Here is a 24,485-nt window from a genome sequence, read left to right on the forward strand (position 1 = left end):
CCGGCCGAGCCGAGCCCCCCACCGTCCCGTCCCCAGTGCACCCGCACCACCCCCTTTTAGCCCACGCCAGCACGCCCGGCCAGAGCTGGCTAGCTTGTCGCGGGCCCCGCCGCCACGATGGACGGGTGCACACAAGGCCACCTGCCACGCCCCGACGGGCAGCCCCAAGTCTCGCCCTGCCACCTCGGCCCGTCCGAGCCTTTTGGCCTGACTGGCCCACCGGAGGCCCTCGGCATCGCCTCTCCCCTTCGCACTTCCCCCCCCCCCCCCACGTCCCCCGCCCCGTGCACGCGCTCGCCTGGCACCTTGGCTTCCACAGCCCGAGACGCGAGTGGCCGGGGCGGCCTCTGTCCCCCGCCGGGACCACCAGTGTGCGCAGGCGCCCCTGCCCCCCGAGTGTGCTCGGACCCCCACCGCCCCCTCCGGTGGCGCTCCTAGCTGGCCACGCTGACGAGCCATCCTGTCCTCCCTCCTGAGGTGCCCGCGGTGGCGGTGCCAGGCGCGTGGGTCAGGTGAGTCACGCGCAGCCCTGAGTCCCGTCACCTGGCCGAGCAGCCCCCCTCGGGCCTGGAACCTCTCGGGCGGCTTCCCTGCCCCACGCGGGGCGGGAGCGCCACGACCTGGCTGGCTGCGTCTCTCCCCGGCGACGGAGAGCGGACCCCAGGGGCACGCCGGTCTTGGGCGCCGATGCGAGCGCAGAGTCCGACCGCTGTGCCCGGGAGGTGGAGGAGGGAAGAGGCATCCGGGCACGGCCCGGACCACCCCCCCCCCCCGGGGCACTGGAGGTGAGACAGGGGTGAGGTGCCGTGGGAGCCACGGGGGAAGACAACCCAGCAGCCAGGCAGGTGGGTGCCGGTCGAGGCACCCCGGGGGACTGGGCGCACTTGTCGCCAACTCGTCATTCCAATTGCAGGACACGTCGGTCCCTTCCATCCTTGGGCAAAGGGGCCGGCGTGTTACCCAGTGGTCCCTTTCGCCACCTCCGCGCCCCACCCCACACCCCCGATGAGCGGCGTCCTCCACCACCCCTCCCACTCACGCACACTTTTCCCAGTTGCACTTTTCACAGTTTCCCATCCCGCCTCGCCCTGTGCCTCGCCATGATAGGCGCCGTCCGTCCCTCTGTCCACCCCTGTCTGTATCCGTCCTCTTCTGCGGATGCCTCCCAAGGTCCATCGCACACCTCAGTCTCCTTCCCGCCCCAACTTGGACACCCCTGTCCGCCGGGGATTTGTTCTGTGATCAGAGGTGTCCCCTCTCGAGGCCAAGCGGTCAGCCGGTGCGCCGCGCACACCTGCCGGGGCACACTCGCTTCAACCGCACAAGCCCCCTGCAGCGGTGCGGAGGAGCCGCGGCGGCCGTGGGTCTCCGGGTGCTTCCCGTGCCCACGGGAAGTTTCCTCGGAGTCCTTGCTTTTGCGTGTGTGTGTGCGTGTGGGTGTGTGTGGAGGGGTGGAGGGGTGGAGGTCGGGGTGGGAGAGGGATGGAGGACGGTGGTGGACTTTGGTGCCGTGGGTGGCTCTAGCGGTGGAAGAGGAAGCCGCGTTGGCACGGTAGCGCGGCGGCGAAGCGGGTCGCAGAGAATCAAGGGCCTGCGCGACCATGACGTTAGGCACGCTGGGGTCTTGCGGGTGCGGGTGCCGGTGCCACCTGGAGTCTGTGAGCGACCCTCGCGGACGATGGGCTGTATAGCGCACCTAGGCGTGGCAGCTTGGTTTCTGCCGGTTGTGCAAAAGGGGAGGATTTCTGGAGTGTGGGTAGAGTGAGCCAGAGCGTGCGTGTGTGTGTGTGTGTGTGTGTGTGTGTGTCGGGGAGGGGGGGCTGGTGGGAGGGGCGGCGGTGCGAGGGAAGGGGAGGAGCGTGCGGGTGGCAGCGCGAGTTGGTGCGTGGATGCGTTCCTTGCAGTGAATCGGGAGACTGGAGCGAGGCGAGCGTCGTTAAAGAGAAGAAGGGCAAGGCAGGTGTGTGGGCGGGCGCGGATGGGCCCTTGGCTCCCGGGCGGGCGGAGTTCTGTCCCCAGGGCGAGCGAGCCAGGGAGGAGGAAGGGGTTGTGCGGCAGGGGCGGGGACGGGATGGGGCGTGGGCGGGCCCCCAGAGAGGAGCAGAGGTGGCTTTGGCCAGGTGCTCTGAAGGTGGGAGAGAGGAAGCGTAGCGCGCAGTTGGCGCTGCGGGGCCAAAAGGGGATGGCGCGTTGCATGGGCCGGGAATCGAACCCGGGCCTCCCGCGTGGCAGGCGAGAATTCTACCACTGAACCACCCATGCACCCACGGACGTGGTCCACAGAGGGCTTCCCCAGCGGCGCCGGCCGCCTCCGTTGCCGGTCCCCGCCAGTAGTGAGCGTGAGCGTGAGCGTGAGCGTCTGCTCCGTGGGAGCAGGAGGCGGGCGGTCTGCAAGACAGGCTCCAGGCACGCGGAGAGCCAGCCCCTGGGGCGCGGCGCGGCGCGGCACGGACGTCCGGGCAGAGGAAGGCACGGAGGCGGACTGGGCTCATCCCGTGCTTTGTCCCTCGTCCAGGGCCGCCTCCACAGCCTGCCCGTGTCCGCAGAGGCAGCCAGGAGCCGGACCCAGCCCGGCCAGCGCCCGAACCCCAAACAGCCGGAGCCATCTGTGGCAGGTGCAGGCAGGCGAGGGACCTTGCCTTCAGCTACTCCCAGCCCCGAGCCAGAGTCCGTTTGGCGGATGGTTTTCTCGCGCGTGCAGTGTGTGTCCTGGAGGACGGGGTGGGGAACGGACCTCTCGTGTGTGGAGCCATGGGGCCGGGGGCTGGGGGCGGGGGCGGGGGGCGGGGCGGGTGGGCTGTGTGTCTTTGTGTGTGTGTGTGTGTGTGTGTGTGTGTGTGTGTGTGTGTGGGTGGGTGTGTGTTTGCGCTGGCGCCGGCGTCTGTCGGAGTTAGAGGCCAGGTAGCGCCGCCTGCGCCTCTGAGTGCGTCTCGGGCCAAGAGAGCAAAGGCCTGAGCGCGCTGGCAGGCGCCTCTCCCTAGGGGTCCGGCTCGGTGCCTTGACAGGTTGGGAGGCAGGAGGGCGGTCTTGGATCCGGGAGGAACGCTGGGGCGGAGTGGCCGGCCGGCGGCCTCCCCGAGCCAGGAGATGCGCTGTGGCGCCCGGCTGGATGGCCTGGGGGTCTAGGGTTTCCGCTCACTGCTCCCTGCAGCCACCTTCCCGGCTTGGACTCGTGAGCCAGGCCCCCAGAAGGGAGGGGTCCGCGCCGCCGGCTGGCCAGCAGACGGCTGGGCTGTATGGCTCCCGGGAGGCAGACAGGCAGGCAGGTAGGTGTGGCCAGGGGAAGGCCCCTAGGTGGAGAATCGTGTGGGCCGCCTCGGGAGGGTGTGGAGAGAATGGACTAGGGCCGGGGGGAAAGCACGGGGTGACGGTGGGGTGGGTGCGTGTTGCCGGTGGCGGCGGAAGCGGACGGCTGGCTGGAAGAGCCAGGCGCTGTCCAGCGGCCCCAAGTGGGAGCGGGAAGCGCGGGGAGCTTTGCAGCCTGGGCTGGTTCGCGAGTGCCGGGGTGAGGAGGGCAGGGGCGGGAATAGACGAGAAGGAGGACCAAAGAGCCTCCAGAAAGCAGCGGGTGCGAAGTCAGCGAAGCCTGCGGGTGTGGGAAAGGCGCTCGAGTCGCCGGGCAGTGCGTGTGTGTGTGCGCGCGCGCGCGCGCGCTCAGAGCCCGAGGCGGCGAGGGTGGAGGGGCTGGAGCTCGGTCCCGGGCAGCGTGTGCTCGGGTGCGAGGCGGGCCGCGGCCGCGAGAGGGTGTGGTCCAGTCCCGGGTGGCGTGGCTGCTGTGTGGGGCGGGCCAAAAGGTGGGCGTGTCAGGAGTGGGATTCGAACCCACGCCTCCAGGGGAGACTGCGACCTGAACGCAGCGCCTTAGACCGCTCGGCCATCCTGACGGCGGGTGTGGGCGCGTCGCCGCTGGCCTGGCTGGGACGCGGCGCTAACGCTGGCGTCCTTGGCCGTCATGGCGCCCGGCTGGCGGCTGTGTGGGTGCGCAAGGGGCGAGACACGCGCGGCTGCCCCGGAGGAGCACGGCCAGCCGCCTCGCCGCCGCCGCCGCCGCCGCCGCCGCCGCCGCCGCCGCCGCCAGCGCGGCTCCCGTCGCTGTCGCACCCCCACCCCCAGCTCCCTGCAGGCCCCGTCCAGCGTCGGCGCCCCTTGCCCTGCTCCCCACCCCGCCTTCCTCGCCCTCGCCCTCGAAGCCCCGCTTGCCGTCTGGGGCCTTTTCTCCCGGCGCGATGCCCGCCTGGCAGACGAGAGAGAGGCAGCGCTCGTTGGGAGTACTGAGCGCCGTCCGGGTCCGTGTGTGGGCCCCGGGTCCGGGCGGACTCCGAGTCGGGGCTGGGGGCTGCCGTGCGGGAGAGGGGACCGAAGCGGGGCTGGGGTCGGGTGGGGCGTGGCCCGTGCCGTGCCGGGCGCCTGTGCAGGGCAGGGCGTCGAGCGAGGGCAGGCAGGGGCAGGCGTGGGGAGGCAGCCGGAGAGGGGTCGGGCGCCCGGGTGGCCGGCCGCCGCCGTCCTCGTTAGTATAGTGGTGAGTATCCCCGCCTGTCACGCGGGAGACCGGGGTTCGATTCCCCGACGGGGAGGCAAGACGCCCTTTTTGGTGGCCTGCGCAGCTCTGGGTCCCGCCTCTTGCTCCCGAGGGGCAGGGGCGCTTCTTCTCGGCCGTCCGTCGTCCGGCCGGCGGCGCGTGCCCGGCCTGCCCACCGTCCACCGGCCCCAGCCCTTTGCGTGGCTCGAGGCCGGACGCTGGGTCGCCACCGCGCAGCCGGGGCCTCGTGTGGTCCCCGCGGCAGCCACGGCGAGCTCCTCGGCGACGTGCCGCCCAGCCGCCCAGCCGCGCAGGCGCCGTGGGTGTCGCTCGGGTGGGAGGCAGATGGGTCCGGTCCCGTCTGGATGCGGGAGGTGGTGTGGCCTGCGCCCGCCCCCTCTGCTCCTTCCCGCGCCGGGCCGGGCCGGGCCGGGCCGGGCCGCTAGCTGCGGGCCGCGGAGGACGCGGAAGACGCCGGGCCGGGGACGTGGCGGGGCTCCCCAGCCGGCCTCCGAGGGCCCGAGAGCGGCCAGGCGGCCAGAGCGCCCTCCAGAGGCGGGCGGCGGTGGGCGCCGGGCGCGGGGCGCGGGGCGCGGGGCGCAGGGCGGGCGGGCGTACCCGGCGACCGGCCGGCGCAGCTGAGTCGGAGGGGCGAGGCTGGGGCGCCGGGCGGCCGGAGCCCGTGGTGGCCGGAGCCCGTGGTGGCCGGGCAGAGCTGCGGCCGGGCGGGACGTCGGGGCAGGGCTGCGCCGGGCGGCGGCGGCAGCAGCAGCGGCGAGCGAGCGCCAAGGCGAGAAGGCGCCGGAGCGCACCCTGGGCCGGCCGCGTCCGGCCGGCCCGGGCCGTACAGCGTTGGTGGTATAGTGGTGAGCATAGCTGCCTTCCAAGCAGTTGACCCGGGTTCGATTCCCGGCCAACGCAGCCGCCCGACCTTTTGCGCCGCTCCGGGGCCCTCCTGGCCAGACCCGCCGGGCGCTGGCAGTGGGGGACGGCGAGCCGGCCCGCTGGGCGCTGGGCGCTGGGCACGTGGCCCCAGGCGGCGTGCGGGTGCGAGGGCGGCCGGCGCGCAGCGTTTTGCGGGTGCTGCCAGCGGGCCGGGTGGACTGCGTGGGGCCGGCGGGCGGCTGGACGTGCAGAGGCAGGGGCCTCGGGGCCCAAGCGCAGCCGCGTGGGTGGAATGGAGGCGCTGGGTCCAGGGGGTGCAGGCCAGGCGCGCAGCCTGTCGCTCCCTGGTGGTCTAGTGGTTAGGATTCGGCGCTCTCACCGCCGCGGCCCGGGTTCGATTCCCGGTCAGGGAAGCCTTTCTTCTTCCTCTGGCCCTCCGGGGCCTCCCCTCCCGGCCGGCCGAGCCGAGCCCCCCACCGTCCCGTCCCCAGTGCACCCGCACCACCCCCTTTTAGCCCACGCCAGCACGCCCGGCCAGAGCTGGCTAGCTTGTCGCGGGCCCCGCCGCCACGATGGACGGGTGCACACAAGGCCACCTGCCACGCCCCGACGGGCAGCCCCAAGTCTCGCCCTGCCACCTCGGCCCGTCCGAGCCTTTTGGCCTGACTGGCCCACCGGAGGCCCTCGGCATCGCCTCTCCCCTTCGCACTTCCACCCCCCCCCCCACGTCCCCCGCCCCGTGCACGCGCTCGCCTGGCACCTTGGCTTCCACAGCCCGAGACGCGAGTGGCCGGGGCGGCCTCTGTCCCCCGCCGGGACCACCAGTGTGCGCAGGCGCCCCTGCCCCCCGAGTGTGCTCGGACCCCCACCGCCCCCTCCGGTGGCGCTCCTAGCTGGCCACGCTGACGAGCCATCCTGTCCTCCCTCCTGAGGTGCCCGCGGTGGCGGTGCCAGGCGCGTGGGTCAGGTGAGTCACGCGCAGCCCTGAGTCCCGTCACCTGGCCGAGCAGCCCCCCTCGGGCCTGGAACCTCTCGGGCGGCTTCCCTGCCCCACGCGGGGCGGGAGCGCCACGACCTGGCTGGCTGCGTCTCTCCCCGGCGACGGAGAGCGGACCCCAGGGGCACGCCGGTCTTGGGCGCCGATGCGAGCGCAGAGTCCGACCGCTGTGCCCGGGAGGTGGAGGAGGGAAGAGGCATCCGGGCACGGCCCGGACCACCCCCCCCCCCCCCCGGGGCACTGGAGGTGAGACAGGGGTGAGGTGCCGTGGGAGCCACGGGGGAAGACAACCCAGCAGCCAGGCAGGTGGGTGCCGGTCGAGGCACCCCGGGGGACTGGGCGCACTTGTCGCCAACTCGTCATTCCAATTGCAGGACACGTCGGTCCCTTCCATCCTTGGGCAAAGGGGCCGGCGTGTTACCCAGTGGTCCCTTTCGCCACCTCCGCGCCCCACCCCACACCCCCGATGAGCGGCGTCCTCCACCACCCCTCCCACTCACGCACACTTTTCCCAGTTGCACTTTTCACAGTTTCCCATCCCGCCTCGCCCTGTGCCTCGCCATGATAGGCGCCGTCCGTCCCTCTGTCCACCCCTGTCTGTATCCGTCCTCTTCTGCGGATGCCTCCCAAGGTCCATCGCACACCTCAGTCTCCTTCCCGCCCCAACTTGGACACCCCTGTCCGCCGGGGATTTGTTCTGTGATCAGAGGTGTCCCCTCTCGAGGCCAAGCGGTCAGCCGGTGCGCCGCGCACACCTGCCGGGGCACACTCGCTTCAACCGCACAAGCCCCCTGCAGCGGTGCGGAGGAGCCGCGGCGGCCGTGGGTCTCCGGGTGCTTCCCGTGCCCACGGGAAGTTTCCTCGGAGTCCTTGCTTTTGCGTGTGTGTGTGCGTGTGGGTGTGTGTGGAGGGGTGGAGGGGTGGAGGTCGGGGTGGGAGAGGGATGGAGGACGGTGGTGGACTTTGGTGCCGTGGGTGGCTCTAGCGGTGGAAGAGGAAGCCGCGTTGGCACGGTAGCGCGGCGGCGAAGCGGGTCGCAGAGAATCAAGGGCCTGCGCGACCATGACGTTAGGCACGCTGGGGTCTTGCGGGTGCGGGTGCCGGTGCCACCTGGAGTCTGTGAGCGACCCTCGCGGACGATGGGCTGTATAGCGCACCTAGGCGTGGCAGCTTGGTTTCTGCCGGTTGTGCAAAAGGGGAGGATTTCTGGAGTGTGGGTAGAGTGAGCCAGAGCGTGCGTGTGTGTGTGTGTGTGTGTGTGTGTGTCGGGGAGGGGGGGCTGGTGGGAGGGGCGGCGGTGCGAGGGAAGGGGAGGAGCGTGCGGGTGGCAGCGCGAGTTGGTGCGTGGATGCGTTCCTTGCAGTGAATCGGGAGACTGGAGCGAGGCGAGCGTCGTTAAAGAGAAGAAGGGCAAGGCAGGTGTGTGGGCGGGCGCGGATGGGCCCTTGGCTCCCGGGCGGGCGGAGTTCTGTCCCCAGGGCGAGCGAGCCAGGGAGGAGGAAGGGGTTGTGCGGCAGGGGCGGGGACGGGATGGGGCGTGGGCGGGCCCCCAGAGAGGAGCAGAGGTGGCTTTGGCCAGGTGCTCTGAAGGTGGGAGAGAGGAAGCGTAGCGCGCAGTTGGCGCTGCGGGGCCAAAAGGGGATGGCGCGTTGCATGGGCCGGGAATCGAACCCGGGCCTCCCGCGTGGCAGGCGAGAATTCTACCACTGAACCACCCATGCACCCACGGACGTGGTCCACAGAGGGCTTCCCCAGCGGCGCCGGCCGCCTCCGTTGCCGGTCCCCGCCAGTAGTGAGCGTGAGCGTGAGCGTGAGCGTGAGCGTCTGCTCCGTGGGAGCAGGAGGCGGGCGGTCTGCAAGACAGGCTCCAGGCACGCGGAGAGCCAGCCCCTGGGGCGCGGCGCGGCGCGGCACGGACGTCCGGGCAGAGGAAGGCACGGAGGCGGACTGGGCTCATCCCGTGCTTTGTCCCTCGTCCAGGGCCGCCTCCACAGCCTGCCCGTGTCCGCAGAGGCAGCCAGGAGCCGGACCCAGCCCGGCCAGCGCCCGAACCCCAAACAGCCGGAGCCATCTGTGGCAGGTGCAGGCAGGCGAGGGACCTTGCCTTCAGCTACTCCCAGCCCCGAGCCAGAGTCCGTTTGGCGGATGGTTTTCTCGCGCGTGCAGTGTGTGTCCTGGAGGACGGGGTGGGGAACGGACCTCTCGTGTGTGGAGCCATGGGGCCGGGGGCTGGGGGCGGGGGCGGGGGGCGGGGCGGGTGGGCTGTGTGTCTTTGTGTGTGTGTGTGTGTGTGTGTGTGTGTGTGTGTGTGTGTGGGTGGGTGTGTGTTTGCGCTGGCGCCGGCGTCTGTCGGAGTTAGAGGCCAGGTAGCGCCGCCTGCGCCTCTGAGTGCGTCTCGGGCCAAGAGAGCAAAGGCCTGAGCGCGCTGGCAGGCGCCTCTCCCTAGGGGTCCGGCTCGGTGCCTTGACAGGTTGGGAGGCAGGAGGGCGGTCTTGGATCCGGGAGGAACGCTGGGGCGGAGTGGCCGGCCGGCGGCCTCCCCGAGCCAGGAGATGCGCTGTGGCGCCCGGCTGGATGGCCTGGGGGTCTAGGGCTTCCGCTCACTGCTCCCTGCAGCCACCTTCCCGGCTTGGACTCGTGAGCCAGGCCCCCAGAAGGGAGGGGTCCGCGCCGCCGGCTGGCCAGCAGACGGCTGGGCTGTATGGCTCCCGGGAGGCAGACAGGCAGGCAGGTAGGTGTGGCCAGGGGAAGGCCCCTAGGTGGAGAATCGTGTGGGCCGCCTCGGGAGGGTGTGGAGAGAATGGACTAGGGCCGGGGGGAAAGCACGGGGTGACGGTGGGGTGGGTGCGTGTTGCCGGTGGCGGCGGAAGCGGACGGCTGGCTGGAAGAGCCAGGCGCTGTCCAGCGGCCCCAAGTGGGAGCGGGAAGCGCGGGGAGCTTTGCAGCCTGGGCTGGTTCGCGAGTGCCGGGGTGAGGAGGGCAGGGGCGGGAATAGACGAGAAGGAGGACCAAAGAGCCTCCAGAAAGCAGCGGGTGCGAAGTCAGCGAAGCCTGCGGGTGTGGGAAAGGCGCTCGAGTCGCCGGGCAGTGCGTGTGTGTGTGCGCGCGCGCGCGCGCGCGCTCAGAGCCCGAGGCGGCGAGGGTGGAGGGGCTGGAGCTCGGTCCCGGGCAGCGTGTGCTCGGGTGCGAGGCGGGCCGCGGCCGCGAGAGGGTGTGGTCCAGTCCCGGGTGGCGTGGCTGCTGTGTGGGGCGGGCCAAAAGGTGGGCGTGTCAGGAGTGGGATTCGAACCCACGCCTCCAGGGGAGACTGCGACCTGAACGCAGCGCCTTAGACCGCTCGGCCATCCTGACGGCGGGTGTGGGCGCGTCGCCGCTGGCCTGGCTGGGACGCGGCGCTAACGCTGGCGTCCTTGGCCGTCATGGCGCCCGGCTGGCGGCTGTGTGGGTGCGCAAGGGGCGAGACACGCGCGGCTGCCCCGGAGGAGCACGGCCAGCCGCCTCGCCGCCGCCGCCGCCGCCGCCGCCGCCGCCGCCAGCGCGGCTCCCGTCGCTGTCGCACCCCCACCCCCAGCTCCCTGCAGGCCCCGTCCAGCGTCGGCGCCCCTTGCCCTGCTCCCCACCCCGCCTTCCTCGCCCTCGCCCTCGCAGCCCCGCTTGCCGTCTGGGGCCTTTTCTCCCGGCGCGATGCCCGCCTGGCAGACGAGAGAGAGGCAGCGCTCGTTGGGAGTACTGAGCGCCGTCCGGGTCCGTGTGTGGGCCCCGGGTCCGGGCGGACTCCGAGTCGGGGCTGGGGGCTGCCGTGCGGGAGAGGGGGCCGAAGCGGGGCTGGGGTCGGTTGGGGCGTGGCCCGTGCCGTTGCGGGCGCCTGTGCAGGGCAGGGCGTCGAGCGAGGGCAGGCAGGGGCAGGCGTGGGGAGGCAGCCGGAGAGGGGTCGGGCGCCCGGGTGGCCGGCCGCCGCCGTCCTCGTTAGTATAGTGGTGAGTATCCCCGCCTGTCACGCGGGAGACCGGGGTTCGATTCCCCGACGGGGAGGCAAGACGCCCTTTTTGGTGGCCTGCGCAGCTCTGGGTCCCGCCTCTTGCTCCCGAGGGGCAGGGGCGCTTCTTCTCGGCCGTCCGTCGTCCGGCCGGCGGCGCGTGCCCGGCCTGCCCACCGTCCACCGGCCCCAGCCCTTTGCGTGGCTCGAGGCCGGACGCTGGGTCGCCACCGCGCAGCCGGGGCCTCGTGTGGTCCCCGCGGCAGCCACGGCGAGCTCCTCGGCGACGTGCCGCCCAGCCGCCCAGCCGCGCAGCCGCTCAGCCGCCGTGGGTGTCGCTCGGGTGGGAGGCAGATGGGTCCGGTCCCGTCTGGATGCGGGAGGTGGTGTGGCCTGCGCCCGCCCCCTCTGCTCCTTCCCGCGCCGGGCCGGGCCGGGCCGCTAGCTGCGGGCCGCGGAGGACGCGGAAGACGCCGGGCCGGGGACGTGGCGGGGCTCCCCAGCCGGCCTCCGAGGGCCCGAGAGCGGCCAGGCGGCCAGAGCGCCCTCCAGAGGCGGGCGGCGGTGGGCGCCGGGCGCGGGGCGCGGGGCGCGGGGCGCAGGGCGGGCGGGCGTGCCCGGCGACCGGCCGGCGCAGCTGAGTCGGAGGGGCGAGGCTGGGGCGCCGGGCGGCCGGAGCCCGTGGTGGCCGGAGCCCGTGGTGGCCGGGCAGAGCTGCGGCCGGGCGGGACGTCGGGGCAGGGCTGCGCCGGGCGGCGGCGGCAGCAGCAGCGGCGAGCGAGCGCCAAGGCGAGAAGGCGCCGGAGCGCACCCTGGGCCGGCCGCGTCCGGCCGGCCCGGGCCGTGCAGCGTTGGTGGTATAGTGGTGAGCATAGCTGCCTTCCAAGCAGTTGACCCGGGTTCGATTCCCGGCCAACGCAGCCGCCCGACCTTTTGCGCCGCTCCGGGGCCCTCCTGGCCAGACCCGCCGGGCGCTGGCAGTGGGGGACGGCGAGCCGGCCCGCTGGGCGCTGGGCGCTGGGCACGTGGCCCCAGGCGGCGTGCGGGTGCGAGGGCGGCCGGCGCGCAGCGTTTTGCGGGTGCTGCCAGCGGGCCGGGTGGACTGCGTGGGGCCCGCGGGCGGCTGGACGTGCAGAGGCAGGGGCCTCGGGGCCCAAGCGCAGCCGCGTGGGTGGAATGGAGGCGCTGGGTCCAGGGGGTGCAGGCCAGGCGCGCAGCCTGTCGCTCCCTGGTGGTCTAGTGGTTAGGATTCGGCGCTCTCACCGCCGCGGCCCGGGTTCGATTCCCGGTCAGGGAAGCCTTTCTTCTTCCTCTGGCCCTCCGGGGCCTCCCCTCCCGGCCGGCCGAGCCGAGCCCCCCACCGTCCCGTCCCCAGTGCACCCGCACCACCCCCTTTTAGCCCACGCCAGCACGCCCGGCCAGAGCTGGCTAGCTTGTCGCGGGCCCCGCCGCCACGATGGACGGGTGCACACAAGGCCACCTGCCACGCCCCGACGGGCAGCCCCAAGTCTCGCCCTGCCACCTCGGCCCGTCCGAGCCTTTTGGCCTGACTGGCCCACCGGAGGCCCTCGGCATCGCCTCTCCCCTTCGCACTTCCACCCCCCCCCCCCACGTCCCCCGCCCCGTGCACGCGCTCGCCTGGCACCTTGGCTTCCACAGCCCGAGACGCGAGTGGCCGGGGCGGCCTCTGTCCCCCGCCGGGACCACCAGTGTGCGCAGGCGCCCCTGCCCCCCGAGTGTGCTCGGACCCCCACCGCCCCCTCCGGTGGCGCTCCTAGCTGGCCACGCTGACGAGCCATCCTGTCCTCCCTCCTGAGGTGCCCGCGGTGGCGGTGCCAGGCGCGTGGGTCAGGTGAGTCACGCGCAGCCCTGAGTCCCGTCACCTGGCCGAGCAGCCCCCCTCGGGCCTGGAACCTCTCGGGCGGCTTCCCTGCCCCACGCGGGGCGGGAGCGCCACGACCTGGCTGGCTGCGTCTCTCCCCGGCGACGGAGAGCGGACCCCAGGGGCACGCCGGTCTTGGGCGCCGATGCGAGCGCAGAGTCCGACCGCTGTGCCCGGGAGGTGGAGGAGGGAAGAGGCATCCGGGCACGGCCCGGACCACCCCCCCCCCCCCCGGGGCACTGGAGGTGAGACAGGGGTGAGGTGCCGTGGGAGCCACGGGGGAAGACAACCCAGCAGCCAGGCAGGTGGGTGCCGGTCGAGGCACCCCGGGGGACTGGGCGCACTTGTCGCCAACTCGTCATTCCAATTGCAGGACACGTCGGTCCCTTCCATCCTTGGGCAAAGGGGCCGGCGTGTTACCCAGTGGTCCCTTTCGCCACCTCCGCGCCCCACCCCACACCCCCGATGAGCGGCGTCCTCCACCACCCCTCCCACTCACGCACACTTTTCCCAGTTGCACTTTTCACAGTTTCCCATCCCGCCTCGCCCTGTGCCTCGCCATGATAGGCGCCGTCCGTCCCTCTGTCCACCCCTGTCTGTATCCGTCCTCTTCTGCGGATGCCTCCCAAGGTCCATCGCACACCTCAGTCTCCTTCCCGCCCCAACTTGGACACCCCTGTCCGCCGGGGATTTGTTCTGTGATCAGAGGTGTCCCCTCTCGAGGCCAAGCGGTCAGCCGGTGCGCCGCGCACACCTGCCGGGGCACACTCGCTTCAACCGCACAAGCCCCCTGCAGCGGTGCGGAGGAGCCGCGGCGGCCGTGGGTCTCCGGGTGCTTCCCGTGCCCACGGGAAGTTTCCTCGGAGTCCTTGCTTTTGCGTGTGTGTGTGCGTGTGGGTGTGTGTGGAGGGGTGGAGGGGTGGAGGTCGGGGTGGGAGAGGGATGGAGGACGGTGGTGGACTTTGGTGCCGTGGGTGGCTCTAGCGGTGGAAGAGGAAGCCGCGTTGGCACGGTAGCGCGGCGGCGAAGCGGGTCGCAGAGAATCAAGGGCCTGCGCGACCATGACGTTAGGCACGCTGGGGTCTTGCGGGTGCGGGTGCCGGTGCCACCTGGAGTCTGTGAGCGACCCTCGCGGACGATGGGCTGTATAGCGCACCTAGGCGTGGCAGCTTGGTTTCTGCCGGTTGTGCAAAAGGGGAGGATTTCTGGAGTGTGGGTAGAGTGAGCCAGAGCGTGCGTGTGTGTGTGTGTGTGTGTGTGTGTGTCGGGGAGGGGGGGCTGGTGGGAGGGGCGGCGGTGCGAGGGAAGGGGAGGAGCGTGCGGGTGGCAGCGCGAGTTGGTGCGTGGATGCGTTCCTTGCAGTGAATCGGGAGACTGGAGCGAGGCGAGCGTCGTTAAAGAGAAGAAGGGCAAGGCAGGTGTGTGGGCGGGCGCGGATGGGCCCTTGGCTCCCGGGCGGGCGGAGTTCTGTCCCCAGGGCGAGCGAGCCAGGGAGGAGGAAGGGGTTGTGCGGCAGGGGCGGGGACGGGATGGGGCGTGGGCGGGCCCCCAGAGAGGAGCAGAGGTGGCTTTGGCCAGGTGCTCTGAAGGTGGGAGAGAGGAAGCGTAGCGCGCAGTTGGCGCTGCGGGGCCAAAAGGGGATGGCGCGTTGCATGGGCCGGGAATCGAACCCGGGCCTCCCGCGTGGCAGGCGAGAATTCTACCACTGAACCACCCATGCACCCACGGACGTGGTCCACAGAGGGCTTCCCCAGCGGCGCCGGCCGCCTCCGTTGCCGGTCCCCGCCAGTAGTGAGCGTGAGCGTGAGCGTGAGCGTGAGCGTCTGCTCCGTGGGAGCAGGAGGCGGGCGGTCTGCAAGACAGGCTCCAGGCACGCGGAGAGCCAGCCCCTGGGGCGCGGCGCGGCGCGGCACGGACGTCCGGGCAGAGGAAGGCACGGAGGCGGACTGGGCTCATCCCGTGCTTTGTCCCTCGTCCAGGGCCGCCTCCACAGCCTGCCCGTGTCCGCAGAGGCAGCCAGGAGCCGGACCCAGCCCGGCCAGCGCCCGAACCCCAAACAGCCGGAGCCATCTGTGGCAGGTGCAGGCAGGCGAGGGACCTTGCCTTCAGCTACTCCCAGCCCCGAGCCAGAGTCCGTTTGGCGGATGGTTTTCTCGCGCGTGCAGTGTGTGTCCTGGAGGACGGGGTGGGGAACGGACCTCTCGTGTGTGGAGCCATGGGGCCGGGGGCTGGGGGCGGGGGCGGGGGGCGGGGCGGGTGGGCTGTGTGTCTTTGTGTGTGTGTGTGTGTGTGTGTGTGTGTGTGTGTGTGTGTGGGTGGGTGTGTGTTTGCGCTGGCGCCGGCGTCTGTCGGAGTTAGAGGCCAGGTAGCGCCGCCTGCGCCTCTGAGTGCGTCTCGGGCCAAGAGAGCAAAGGCCTGAGCGCGCTGGCAGGCGCCTCTCCCTAGGGGTCCGGCTCGGTGCCTTGACAGGTTGGGAGGCAGGAGGGCGGTCTTGGATCCGGGAGGAACGCTGGGGCGGAGTGGCCGGCCGGCGGCCTCCCCGAGCCAGGAGATGCGCTGTGGCGCCCGGCTGGATGGCCTGGGGGTCTAGGGCTTCCGCTCACTGCTCCCTGCAGCCACCTTCCCGGCTTGGACTCGTGAGCCAGGCCCCCAGAAGGGAGGGGTCCGCGCCGCCGGCTGGCCAGCAGACGGCTGGGCTGTATGGCTCCCGGGAGGCAGACAGGCAGGCAGGTAGGTGTGGCCAGGGGAAGGCCCCTAGGTGGAGAATCGTGTGGGCCGCCTCGGGAGGGTGTGGAGAGAATGGACTAGGGCCGGGGGGAAAGCACGGGGTGACGGTGGGGTGGGTGCGTGTTGCCGGTGGCGGCGGAAGCGGACGGCTGGCTGGAAGAGCCAGGCGCTGTCCAGCGGCCCCAAGTGGGAGCGGGAAGCGCGGGGAGCTTTGCAGCCTGGGCTGGTTCGCGAGTGCCGGGGTGAGGAGGGCAGGGGCGGGAATAGACGAGAAGGAGGACCAAAGAGCCTCCAGAAAGCAGCGGGTGCGAAGTCAGCGAAGCCTGCGGGTGTGGGAAAGGCGCTCGAGTCGCCGGGCAGTGCGTGTGTGTGTGCGCGCGCGCGCGCGCGCGCTCAGAGCCCGAGGCGGCGAGGGTGGAGGGGCTGGAGCTCGGTCCCGGGCAGCGTGTGCTCGGGTGCGAGGCGGGCCGCGGCCGCGAGAGGGTGTGGTCCAGTCCCGGGTGGCGTGGCTGCTGTGTGGGGCGGGCCAAAAGGTGGGCGTGTCAGGAGTGGGATTCGAACCCACGCCTCCAGGGGAGACTGCGACCTGAACGCAGCGCCTTAGACCGCTCGGCCATCCTGACGGCGGGTGTGGGCGCGTCGCCGCTGGCCTGGCTGGGACGCGGCGCTAACGCTGGCGTCCTTGGCCGTCATGGCGCCCGGCTGGCGGCTGTGTGGGTGCGCAAGGGGCGAGACACGCGCGGCTGCCCCGGAGGAGCACGGCCAGCCGCCTCGCCGCCGCCGCCGCCGCCGCCGCCGCCGCCGCCAGCGCGGCTCCCGTCGCTGTCGCACCCCCACCCCCAGCTCCCTGCAGGCCCCGTCCAGCGTCGGCGCCCCTTGCCCTGCTCCCCACCCCGCCTTCCTCGCCCTCGCCCTCGCAGCCCCGCTTGCCGTCTGGGGCCTTTTCTCCCGGCGCGATGCCCGCCTGGCAGACGAGAGAGAGGCAGCGCTCGTTGGGAGTACTGAGCGCCGTCCGGGTCCGTGTGTGGGCCCCGGGTCCGGGCGGACTCCGAGTCGGGGCTGGGGGCTGCCGTGCGGGAGAGGGGGCCGAAGCGGGGCTGGGGTCGGTTGGGGCGTGGCCCGTGCCGTGCCGGGCGCCTGTGCAGGGCAGGGCGTCGAGCGAGGGCAGGCAGGGGCAGGCGTGGGGAGGCAGCCGGAGAGGGGTCGGGCGCCCGGGTGGCCGGCCGCCGCCGTCCTCGTTAGTATAGTGGTGAGTATCCCCGCCTGTCACGCGGGAGACCGGGGTTCGATTCCCCGACGGGGAGGCAAGACGCCCTTTTTGGTGGCCTGCGCAGCTCTGGGTCCCGCCTCTTGCTCCCGAGGGGCAGGGGCGCTTCTTCTCGGCCGTCCGTCGTCCGGCCGGCGGCGCGTGCCCGGCCTGCCCACCGTCCACCGGCCCCAGCCCTTTGCGTGGCTCGAGGCCGGACGCTGGGTCGCCACCGCGCAGCCGGGGCCTCGTGTGGTCCCCGCGGCAGCCACGGCGAGCTCCTCGGCGACGTGCCGCCCAGCCGCCCAGCCGCGCAGCCGCTCAGCCGCCGTGGGTGTCGCTCGGGTGGGAGGCAGATGGGTCCGGTCCCGTCTGGATGCGGGAGGTGGTGTGGCCTGCGCCCGCCCCCTCTGCTCCTTCCCGCGCCGGGCCGGGCCGGGCCGCTAGCTGCGGGCCGCGGAGGACGCGGAAGACGCCGGGCCGGGGACGTGGCGGGGCTCCCCAGCCGGCCTCCGAGGGCCCGAGAGCGGCCAGGCGGCCAGAGCGCCCTCCAGAGGCGGGCGGCGGTGGGCGCCGGGCGCGGGGCGCGGGGCGCGGGGCGCAGGGCGGGCGGGCGTGCCCGGCGACCGGCCGGCGCAGCTGAGTCGGAGGGGCGAGGCTGGGGCGCCGGGCGGCCGGAGCCCGTGGTGGCCGGAGCCCGTGGTGGCCGGGCAGAGCTGCGGCCGGGCGGGACGTCGGGGCAGGGCTGCGCCGGGCGGCGGCGGCAGCAGCAGCGGCGAGCGAGCGCCAAGGCGAGAAGGCGCCGGAGCGCACCCTGGGCCGGCCGCGTCCGGCCGGCCCGGGCCGTGCAGCGTTGGTGGTATAGTGGTGAGCATAGCTGCCTTCCAAGCAGTTGACCCGGGTTCGATTCCCGGCCAACGCAGCCGCCCGACCTTTTGCGCCGCTCCGGGGCCCTCCTGGCCAGACCCGCCGGGCGCTGGCAGTGGGGGACGGCGAGCCGGCCCGCTGGGCGCTGGGCGCTGGGCACGTGGCCCCAGGCGGCGTGCGGGTGCGAGGGCGGCCGGCGCGCAGCGTTTTGCGGGTGCTGCCAGCGGGCCGGGTGGACTGCGTGGGGCCCGCGGGCGGCTGGACGTGCAGAGGCAGGGGCCTCGGGGCCCAAGCGCAGCCGCGTGGGTGGAATGGAGGCGCTGGGTCCAGGGGGTGCAGGCCAGGCGCGCAGCCTGTCGCTCCCTGGTGGTCTAGTGGTTAGGATTCGGCGCTCTCACCGCCGCGGCCCGGGTTCGATTCCCGGTCAGGGAAGCCTTTCTTCTTCCTCTGGCCCTCCGGGGCCTCCCCTCCCGGCCGGCCGAGCCGAGCCCCCCACCGTCCCGTCCCCAGTGCACCCGCACCACCCCCTTTTAGCCCACGCCAGCACGCCCGGCCAGAGCTGGCTAGCTTGTCGCGGGCCCCGCCGCCACGATGGACGGGTGCACACAAGGCCACCTGCCACGCCCCGACGGGCAGCCCCAAGTCTCGCCCTGCCACCTCGGCCCGTCCGAGCCTTTTGGCCTGACTGGCCCACCGGAGGCCCTCGGCATCGCCTCTCCCCTTCGCACTTCCACCCCCCCCCCCACGTCCCCCGCCCCGTGCACGCGCTCGCCTGGCACCTTGGCTTCCACAGCCCGAGACGCGAGTGGCCGGGGCGGCCTCTGTCCCCCGCCGGGACCACCAGTGTGCGCAGGCGCCCCTGCCCCCCGAGTGTGCTCGGACCCCCACCGCCCCCTCCGGTGGCGCTCCTAGCTGGCCACGCTGACGAGCCATCCTGTCCTCCCTCCTGAGGTGCCCGCGGTGGCGGTGCCAGGCGCGTGGGTCAGGTGAGTCACGCGCAGCCCTGAGTCCCGTCACCTGGCCGAGCAGCCCCCCTCGGGCCTGGAACCTCTCGGGCGGCTTCCCTGCCCCACGCGGGGCGGGAGCGCCACGACCTGGCTGGCTGCGTCTCTCCCCGGCGACGGAGAGCGGACCCCAGGGGCACGCCGGTCTTGGGCGCCGATGCGAGCGCAGAGTCCGACCGCTGTGCCCGGGAGGTGGAGGAGGGAAGAGGCATCCGGGCACGGCCCGGACCACCCCCCCCCCCCCCGGGGCACTGGAGGTGAGACAGGGGTGAGGTGCCGTGGGAGCCACGGGGGAAGACAACCCAGCAGCCAGGCAGGTGGGTGCCGGTCGAGGCACCCCGGGGGACTGGGCGCACTTGTCGCCAACTCGTCATTCCAATTGCAGGACACGTCGGTCCCTTCCATCCTTGGGCAAAGGGGCCGGCGTGTTACCCAGTGGTCCCTTTCGCCACCTCCGCGCCCCACCCCACACCCCCGATGAGCGGCGTCCTCCACCACCCCTCCCACTCACGCACACTTTTCCCAGTTGCACTTTTCACAGTTTCCCATCCCGCCTCGCCCTGTGCCTCGCCATGATAGGCGCCGTCCGTCCCTCTGTCCACCCCTGTCTGTATCCGTCCTCTTCTGCGGATGCCTCCCAAGGTCCATCGCACACCTCAGTCTCCTTCCCGCCCCAACTTGGACACCCCTGTCCGCCGGGGATTTGTTCTGTGATCAGAGGTGTCCCCTCTCGAGGCCAAGCGGTCAGCCGGTGCGCCGCGCACACCTGCCGGGGCACACTCGCTTCAACCGCACAAGCCCCCTGCAGCGGTGCGGAGGAGCCGCGGCGGCCGTGGGTCTCCGGGTGCTTCCCGTGCCCACGGGAAGTTTCCTCGGAGTCCTTGCTTTTGCGTGTGTGTGTGCGTGTGGGTGTGTGTGGAGGGGTGGAGGGGTGGAGGTCGGGGTGGGAGAGGGATGGAGGACGGTGGTGGACTTTGGTGCCGTGGGTGGCTCTAGCGGTGGAAGAGGAAGCCGCGTTGGCACGGTAGCGCGGCGGCGAAGCGGGTCGCAGAGAATCAAGGGCCTGCGCGACCATGACGTTAGGCACGCTGGGGTCTTGCGGGTGCGGGTGCCGGTGCCACCTGGAGTCTGTGAGCGACCCTCGCGGACGATGGGCTGTATAGCGCACCTAGGCGTGGCAGCTTGGTTTCTGCCGGTTGTGCAAAAGGGGAGGATTTCTGGAGTGTGGGTAGAGTGAGCCAGAGCGTGCGTGTGTGTGTGTGTGTGTGTGTGTGTGTCGGGGAGGGGGGGCTGGTGGGAGGGGCGGCGGTGCGAGGGAAGGGGAGGAGCGTGCGGGTGGCAGCGCGAGTTGGTGCGTGGATGCGTTCCTTGCAGTGAATCGGGAGACTGGAGCGAGGCGAGCGTCGTTAAAGAGAAGAAGGGCAAGGCAGGTGTGTGGGCGGGCGCGGATGGGCCCTTGGCTCCCGGGCGGGCGGAGTTCTGTCCCCAGGGCGAGCGAGCCAGGGAGGAGGAAGGGGTTGTGCGGCAGGGGCGGGGACGGGATGGGGCGTGGGCGGGCCCCCAGAGAGGAGCAGAGGTGGCTTTGGCCAGGTGCTCTGAAGGTGGGAGAGAGGAAGCGTAGCGCGCAGTTGGCGCTGCGGGGCCAAAAGGGGATGGCGCGTTGCATGGGCCGGGAATCGAACCCGGGCCTCCCGCGTGGCAGGCGAGAATTCTACCACTGAACCACCCATGCACCCACGGACGTGGTCCACAGAGGGCTTCCCCAGCGGCGCCGGCCGCCTCCGTTGCCGGTCCCCGCCAGTAGTGAGCGTGAGCGTGAGCGTGAGCGTGAGCGTCTGCTCCGTGGGAGCAGGAGGCGGGCGGTCTGCAAGACAGGCTCCAGGCACGCGGAGAGCCAGCCCCTGGGGCGCGGCGCGGCGCGGCACGGACGTCCGGGCAGAGGAAGGCACGGAGGCGGACTGGGCTCATCCCGTGCTTTGTCCCTCGTCCAGGGCCGCCTCCACAGCCTGCCCGTGTCCGCAGAGGCAGCCAGGAGCCGGACCCAGCCCGGCCAGCGCCCGAACCCCAAACAGCCGGAGCCATCTGTGGCAGGTGCAGGCAGGCGAGGGACCTTGCCTTCAGCTACTCCCAGCCCCGAGCCAGAGTCCGTTTGGCGGATGGTTTTCTCGCGCGTGCAGTGTGTGTCCTGGAGGACGGGGTGGGGAACGGACCTCTCGTGTGTGGAGCCATGGGGCCGGGGGCTGGGGGCGGGGGCGGGGGGCGGGGCGGGTGGGCTGTGTGTCTTTGTGTGTGTGTGTGTGTGTGTGTGTGTGTGTGTGTGTGTGTGTGGGTGGGTGTGTGTTTGCGCTGGCGCCGGCGTCTGTCGGAGTTAGAGGCCAGGTAGCGCCGCCTGCGCCTCTGAGTGCGTCTCGGGCCAAGAGAGCAAAGGCCTGAGCGCGCTGGCAGGCGCCTCTCCCTAGGGGTCCGGCTCGGTGCCTTGACAGGTTGGGAGGCAGGAGGGCGGTCTTGGATCCGGGAGGAACGCTGGGGCGGAGTGGCCGGCCGGCGGCCTCCCCGAGCCAGGAGATGCGCTGTGGCGCCCGGCTGGATGGCCTGGGGGTCTAGGGCTTCCGCTCACTGCTCCCTGCAGCCACCTTCCCGGCTTGGACTCGTGAGCCAGGCCCCCAGAAGGGAGGGGTCCGCGCCGCCGGCTGGCCAGCAGACGGCTGGGCTGTATGGCTCCCGGGAGGCAGACAGGCAGGCAGGTAGGTGTGGCCAGGGGAAGGCCCCTAGGTGGAGAATCGTGTGGGCCGCCTCGGGAGGGTGTGGAGAGAATGGACTAGGGCCGGGGGGAAAGCACGGGGTGACGGTGGGGTGGGTGCGTGTTGCCGGTGGCGGCGGAAGCGGACGGCTGGCTGGAAGAGCCAGGCGCTGTCCAGCGGCCCCAAGTGGGAGCGGGAAGCGCGGGGAGCTTTGCAGCCTGGGCTGGTTCGCGAGTGCCGGGGTGAGGAGGGCAGGGGCGGGAATAGACGAGAAGGAGGACCAAAGAGCCTCCAGAAAGCAGCGGGTGCGAAGTCAGCGAAGCCTGCGGGTGTGGGAAAGGCGCTCGAGTCGCCGGGCAGTGCGTGTGTGTGTGCGCGCGCGCGCGCGCGCTCAGAGCCCGAGGCGGCGAGGGTGGAGGGGCTGGAGCTCGGTCCCGGGCAGCGTGTGCTCGGGTGCGAGGCGGGCCGCGGCCGCGAGAGGGTGTGGTCCAGTCCCGGGTGGCGTGGCTGCTGTGTGGGGCGGGCCAAAAGGTGGGCGTGTCAGGAGTGGGATTCGAACCCACGCCTCCAGGGGAGACTGCGACCTGAACGCAGCGCCTTAGACCGCTCGGCCATCCTGACGGCGGGTGTGGGCGCGTCGCCGCTGGCCTGGCTGGGACGCGGCGCTAACGCTGGCGTCCTTGGCCGTCATGGCGCCCGGCTGGCGGCTGTGTGGGTGCGCAAGGGGCGAGACACGCGCGGCTGCCCCGGAGGAGCACGGCCAGCCGCCTCGCCGCCGCCGCCGCCGCCGCCGCCGCCGCCGCCGCCGCCGCCAGCGCGGCTCCCGTCGCTGTCGCACCCCCACCCCCAGCTCCCTGCAGGCCCCGTCCAGCGTCGGCGCCCCTTGCCCTGCTCCCCACCCCGCCTTCCTCGCCCTCGCCCTCGAAGCCCCGCTTGCCGTCTGGGGCCTTTTCTCCCGGCGCGATGCCCGCCTGGCAGACGAGAGAGAGGCAGCGCTCGTTGGGAGTACTGAGCGCCGTCCGGGTCCGTGTGTGGGCCCCGGGTCCGGGCGGACTCCGAGTCGGGGCTGGGGGCTGCCGTGCGGGAGAGGGGACCGAAGCGGGGCTGGGGTCGGGTGGGGCGTGGCCCGTGCCGTGCCGGGCGCCTGTGCAGGGCAGGGCGTCGAGCGAGGGCAGGCAGGGGCAGGCGTGGGGAGGCAGCCGGAGAGGGGTCGGGCGCCCGGGTGGCCGGCCGCCGCCGTCCTCGTTAGTATAGTGGTGAGTATCCCCGCCTGTCACGCGGGAGACCGGGGTTCGATTCCCCGACGGGGAGGCAAGACGCCCTTTTTGGTGGCCTGCGCAGCTCTGGGTCCCGCCTCTTGCTCCCGAGGGGCAGGGGCGCTTCTTCTCGGCCGTCCGTCGTCCGGCCGGCGGCGCGTGCCCGGCCTGCCCACCGTCCACCGGCCCCAGCCCTTTGCGTGGCTCGAGGCCGGACGCTGGGTCGCCACCGCGCAGCCGGGGCCTCGTGTGGTCCCCGCGGCAGCCACGGCGAGCTCCTCGGCGACGTGCCGCCCAGCCGCCCAGCCGCGCAGGCGCCGTGGGTGTCGCTCGGGTGGGAGGCAGATGGGTCCGGTCCCGTCTGGATGCGGGAGGTGGTGTGGCCTGCGCCCGCCCCCTCTGCTCCTTCCCGCGCCGGGCCGGGCCGGGCCGGGCCGGGCCGCTAGCTGCGGGCCGCGGAGGACGCGGAAGACGCCGGGCCGGGGACGTGGCGGGGCTCCCCAGCCGGCCTCCGAGGGCCCGAGAGCGGCCAGGCGGCCAGAGCGCCCTCCAGAGGCGGGCGGCGGTGGGCGCCGGGCGCGGGGCGCGGGGCGCGGGGCGCAGGGCGGGCGGGCGTACCCGGCGACCGGCCGGCGCAGCTGAGTCGGAGGGGCGAGGCTGGGGCGCCGGGCGGCCGGAGCCCGTGGTGGCCGGAGCCCGTGGTGGCCGGGCAGAGCTGCGGCCGGGCGGGACGTCGGGGCAGGGCTGCGCCGGGCGGCGGCGGCAGCAGCAGCGGCGAGCGAGCGCCAAGGCGAGAAGGCGCCGGAGCGCACCCTGGGCCGGCCGCGTCCGGCCGGCCCGGGCCGTACAGCGTTGGTGGTATAGTGGTGAGCATAGCTGCCTTCCAAGCAGTTGACCCGGGTTCGATTCCCGGCCAACGCAGCCGCCCGACCTTTTGCGCCGCTCCGGGGCCCTCCTGGCCAGACCCGCCGGGCGCTGGCAGTGGGGGACGGCGAGCCGGCCCGCTGGGCGCTGGGCGCTGGGCACGTGGCCCCAGGCGGCGTGCGGGTGCGAGGGCGGCCGGCGCGCAGCGTTTTGCGGGTGCTGCCAGCGGGCCGGGTGGACTGCGTGGGGCCGGCGGGCGGCTGGACGTGCAGAGGCAGGGGCCTCGGGGCCCAAGCGCAGCCGCGTGGGTGGAATGGAGGCGCTGGGTCCAGGGGGTGCAGGCCAGGCGCGCAGCCTGTCGCTCCCTGGTGGTCTAGTGGTTAGGATTCGGCGCTCTCACCGCCGCGGCCCGGGTTCGATTCCCGGTCAGGGAAGCCTTTCTTCTTCCTCTGGCCCTCCGGGGCCTCCCCTCCCGGCCGGCCGAGCCGAGCCCCCCACCGTCCCGTCCCCAGTGCACCCGCACCACCCCCTTTTAGCCCACGCCAGCACGCCCGGCCAGAGCTGGCTAGCTTGTCGCGGGCCCCGCCGCCACGATGGACGGGTGCACACAAGGCCACCTGCCACGCCCCGACGGGCAGCCCCAAGTCTCGCCCTGCCACCTCGGCCCGTCCGAGCCTTTTGGCCTGACTGGCCCACCGGAGGCCCTCGGCATCGCCTCTCCCCTTCGCACTTCCACCCCCCCCCCCACGTCCCCCGCCCCGTGCACGCGCTCGCCTGGCACCTTGGCTTCCACAGCCCGAGACGCGAGTGGCCGGGGCGGCCTCTGTCCCCCGCCGGGACCACCAGTGTGCGCAGGCGCCCCTGCCCCCCGAGTGTGCTCGGACCCCCACCGCCCCCTCCGGTGGCGCTCCTAGCTGGCCACGCTGACGAGCCATCCTGTCCTCCCTCCTGAGGTGCCCGCGGTGGCGGTGCCAGGCGCGTGGGTCAGGTGAGTCACGCGCAGCCCTGAGTCCCGTCACCTGGCCGAGCAGCCCCCCTCGGGCCTGGAACCTCTCGGGCGGCTTCCCTGCCCCACGCGGGGCGGGAGCGCCACGACCTGGCTGGCTGCGTCTCTCCCCGGCGACGGAGAGCGGACCCCAGGGGCACGCCGGTCTTGGGCGCCGATGCGAGCGCAGAGTCCGACCGCTGTGCCCGGGAGGTGGAGGAGGGAAGAGGCATCCGGGCACGGCCCGGACCACCCCCCCCCCCCCCCGGGGCACTGGAGGTGAGACAGGGGTGAGGTGCCGTGGGAGCCACGGGGGAAGACAACCCAGCAGCCAGGCAGGTGGGTGCCGGTCGAGGCACCCCGGGGGACTGGGCGCACTTGTCGCCAACTCGTCATTCCAATTGCAGGACACGTCGGTCCCTTCCATCCTTGGGCAAAGGGGCCGGCGTGTTACCCAGTGGTCCCTTTCGCCACCTCCGCGCCCCACCCCACACCCCCGATGAGCGGCGTCCTCCACCACCCCTCCCACTCACGCA

At 73.0% G+C, this 24,485-nt stretch overlaps 12 non-coding genes across 12 annotated transcripts; all 12 read left to right on the top strand.

Annotated features, from left to right (window-relative positions):
* The first annotated feature begins 4,502 nt into the window (after positions 1–4,502).
* On the top strand, positions 4,503–4,574 carry TRNAD-GUC (transfer RNA aspartic acid (anticodon GUC)). The gene has a single exon. It is a non-coding gene; the product is annotated as a tRNA-Asp (tRNA).
* Positions 4,575–5,368: 794 nt separating this feature from the next.
* TRNAG-UCC (transfer RNA glycine (anticodon UCC)) lies at positions 5,369–5,440 on the top strand. The gene has a single exon. It is a non-coding gene; the product is annotated as a tRNA-Gly (tRNA).
* A 305-nt stretch (positions 5,441–5,745) lies between these two features.
* Positions 5,746–5,817, top strand: TRNAE-CUC (transfer RNA glutamic acid (anticodon CUC)). Its single transcript has one exon. It is a non-coding gene; the product is annotated as a tRNA-Glu (tRNA).
* A 4,544-nt stretch (positions 5,818–10,361) lies between these two features.
* Positions 10,362–10,433, top strand: TRNAD-GUC (transfer RNA aspartic acid (anticodon GUC)). Its single transcript has one exon. It is a non-coding gene; the product is annotated as a tRNA-Asp (tRNA).
* Positions 10,434–11,225: 792 nt separating this feature from the next.
* Positions 11,226–11,297, top strand: TRNAG-UCC (transfer RNA glycine (anticodon UCC)). The gene has a single exon. It is a non-coding gene; the product is annotated as a tRNA-Gly (tRNA).
* A 305-nt stretch (positions 11,298–11,602) lies between these two features.
* Positions 11,603–11,674, top strand: TRNAE-CUC (transfer RNA glutamic acid (anticodon CUC)). Its single transcript has one exon. It is a non-coding gene; the product is annotated as a tRNA-Glu (tRNA).
* Positions 11,675–16,218: 4,544 nt separating this feature from the next.
* Positions 16,219–16,290, top strand: TRNAD-GUC (transfer RNA aspartic acid (anticodon GUC)). Its single transcript has one exon. It is a non-coding gene; the product is annotated as a tRNA-Asp (tRNA).
* Positions 16,291–17,082: 792 nt separating this feature from the next.
* On the top strand, positions 17,083–17,154 carry TRNAG-UCC (transfer RNA glycine (anticodon UCC)). The gene has a single exon. It is a non-coding gene; the product is annotated as a tRNA-Gly (tRNA).
* Positions 17,155–17,459: 305 nt separating this feature from the next.
* TRNAE-CUC (transfer RNA glutamic acid (anticodon CUC)) lies at positions 17,460–17,531 on the top strand. Its single transcript has one exon. It is a non-coding gene; the product is annotated as a tRNA-Glu (tRNA).
* A 4,552-nt stretch (positions 17,532–22,083) lies between these two features.
* On the top strand, positions 22,084–22,155 carry TRNAD-GUC (transfer RNA aspartic acid (anticodon GUC)). The gene has a single exon. It is a non-coding gene; the product is annotated as a tRNA-Asp (tRNA).
* A 794-nt stretch (positions 22,156–22,949) lies between these two features.
* Positions 22,950–23,021, top strand: TRNAG-UCC (transfer RNA glycine (anticodon UCC)). Its single transcript has one exon. It is a non-coding gene; the product is annotated as a tRNA-Gly (tRNA).
* A 305-nt stretch (positions 23,022–23,326) lies between these two features.
* TRNAE-CUC (transfer RNA glutamic acid (anticodon CUC)) lies at positions 23,327–23,398 on the top strand. Its single transcript has one exon. It is a non-coding gene; the product is annotated as a tRNA-Glu (tRNA).
* The last annotated feature ends 1,087 nt before the right edge of the window (positions 23,399–24,485 follow it).

Source organism: Puma concolor, chromosome E4 (genome assembly GCF_028749965.1).
Source record: "Puma concolor isolate L17-30 chromosome E4, mPumCon1.1.hap2, whole genome shotgun sequence".
Lineage (NCBI taxonomy): Eukaryota > Metazoa > Chordata > Mammalia > Carnivora > Felidae > Puma > Puma concolor.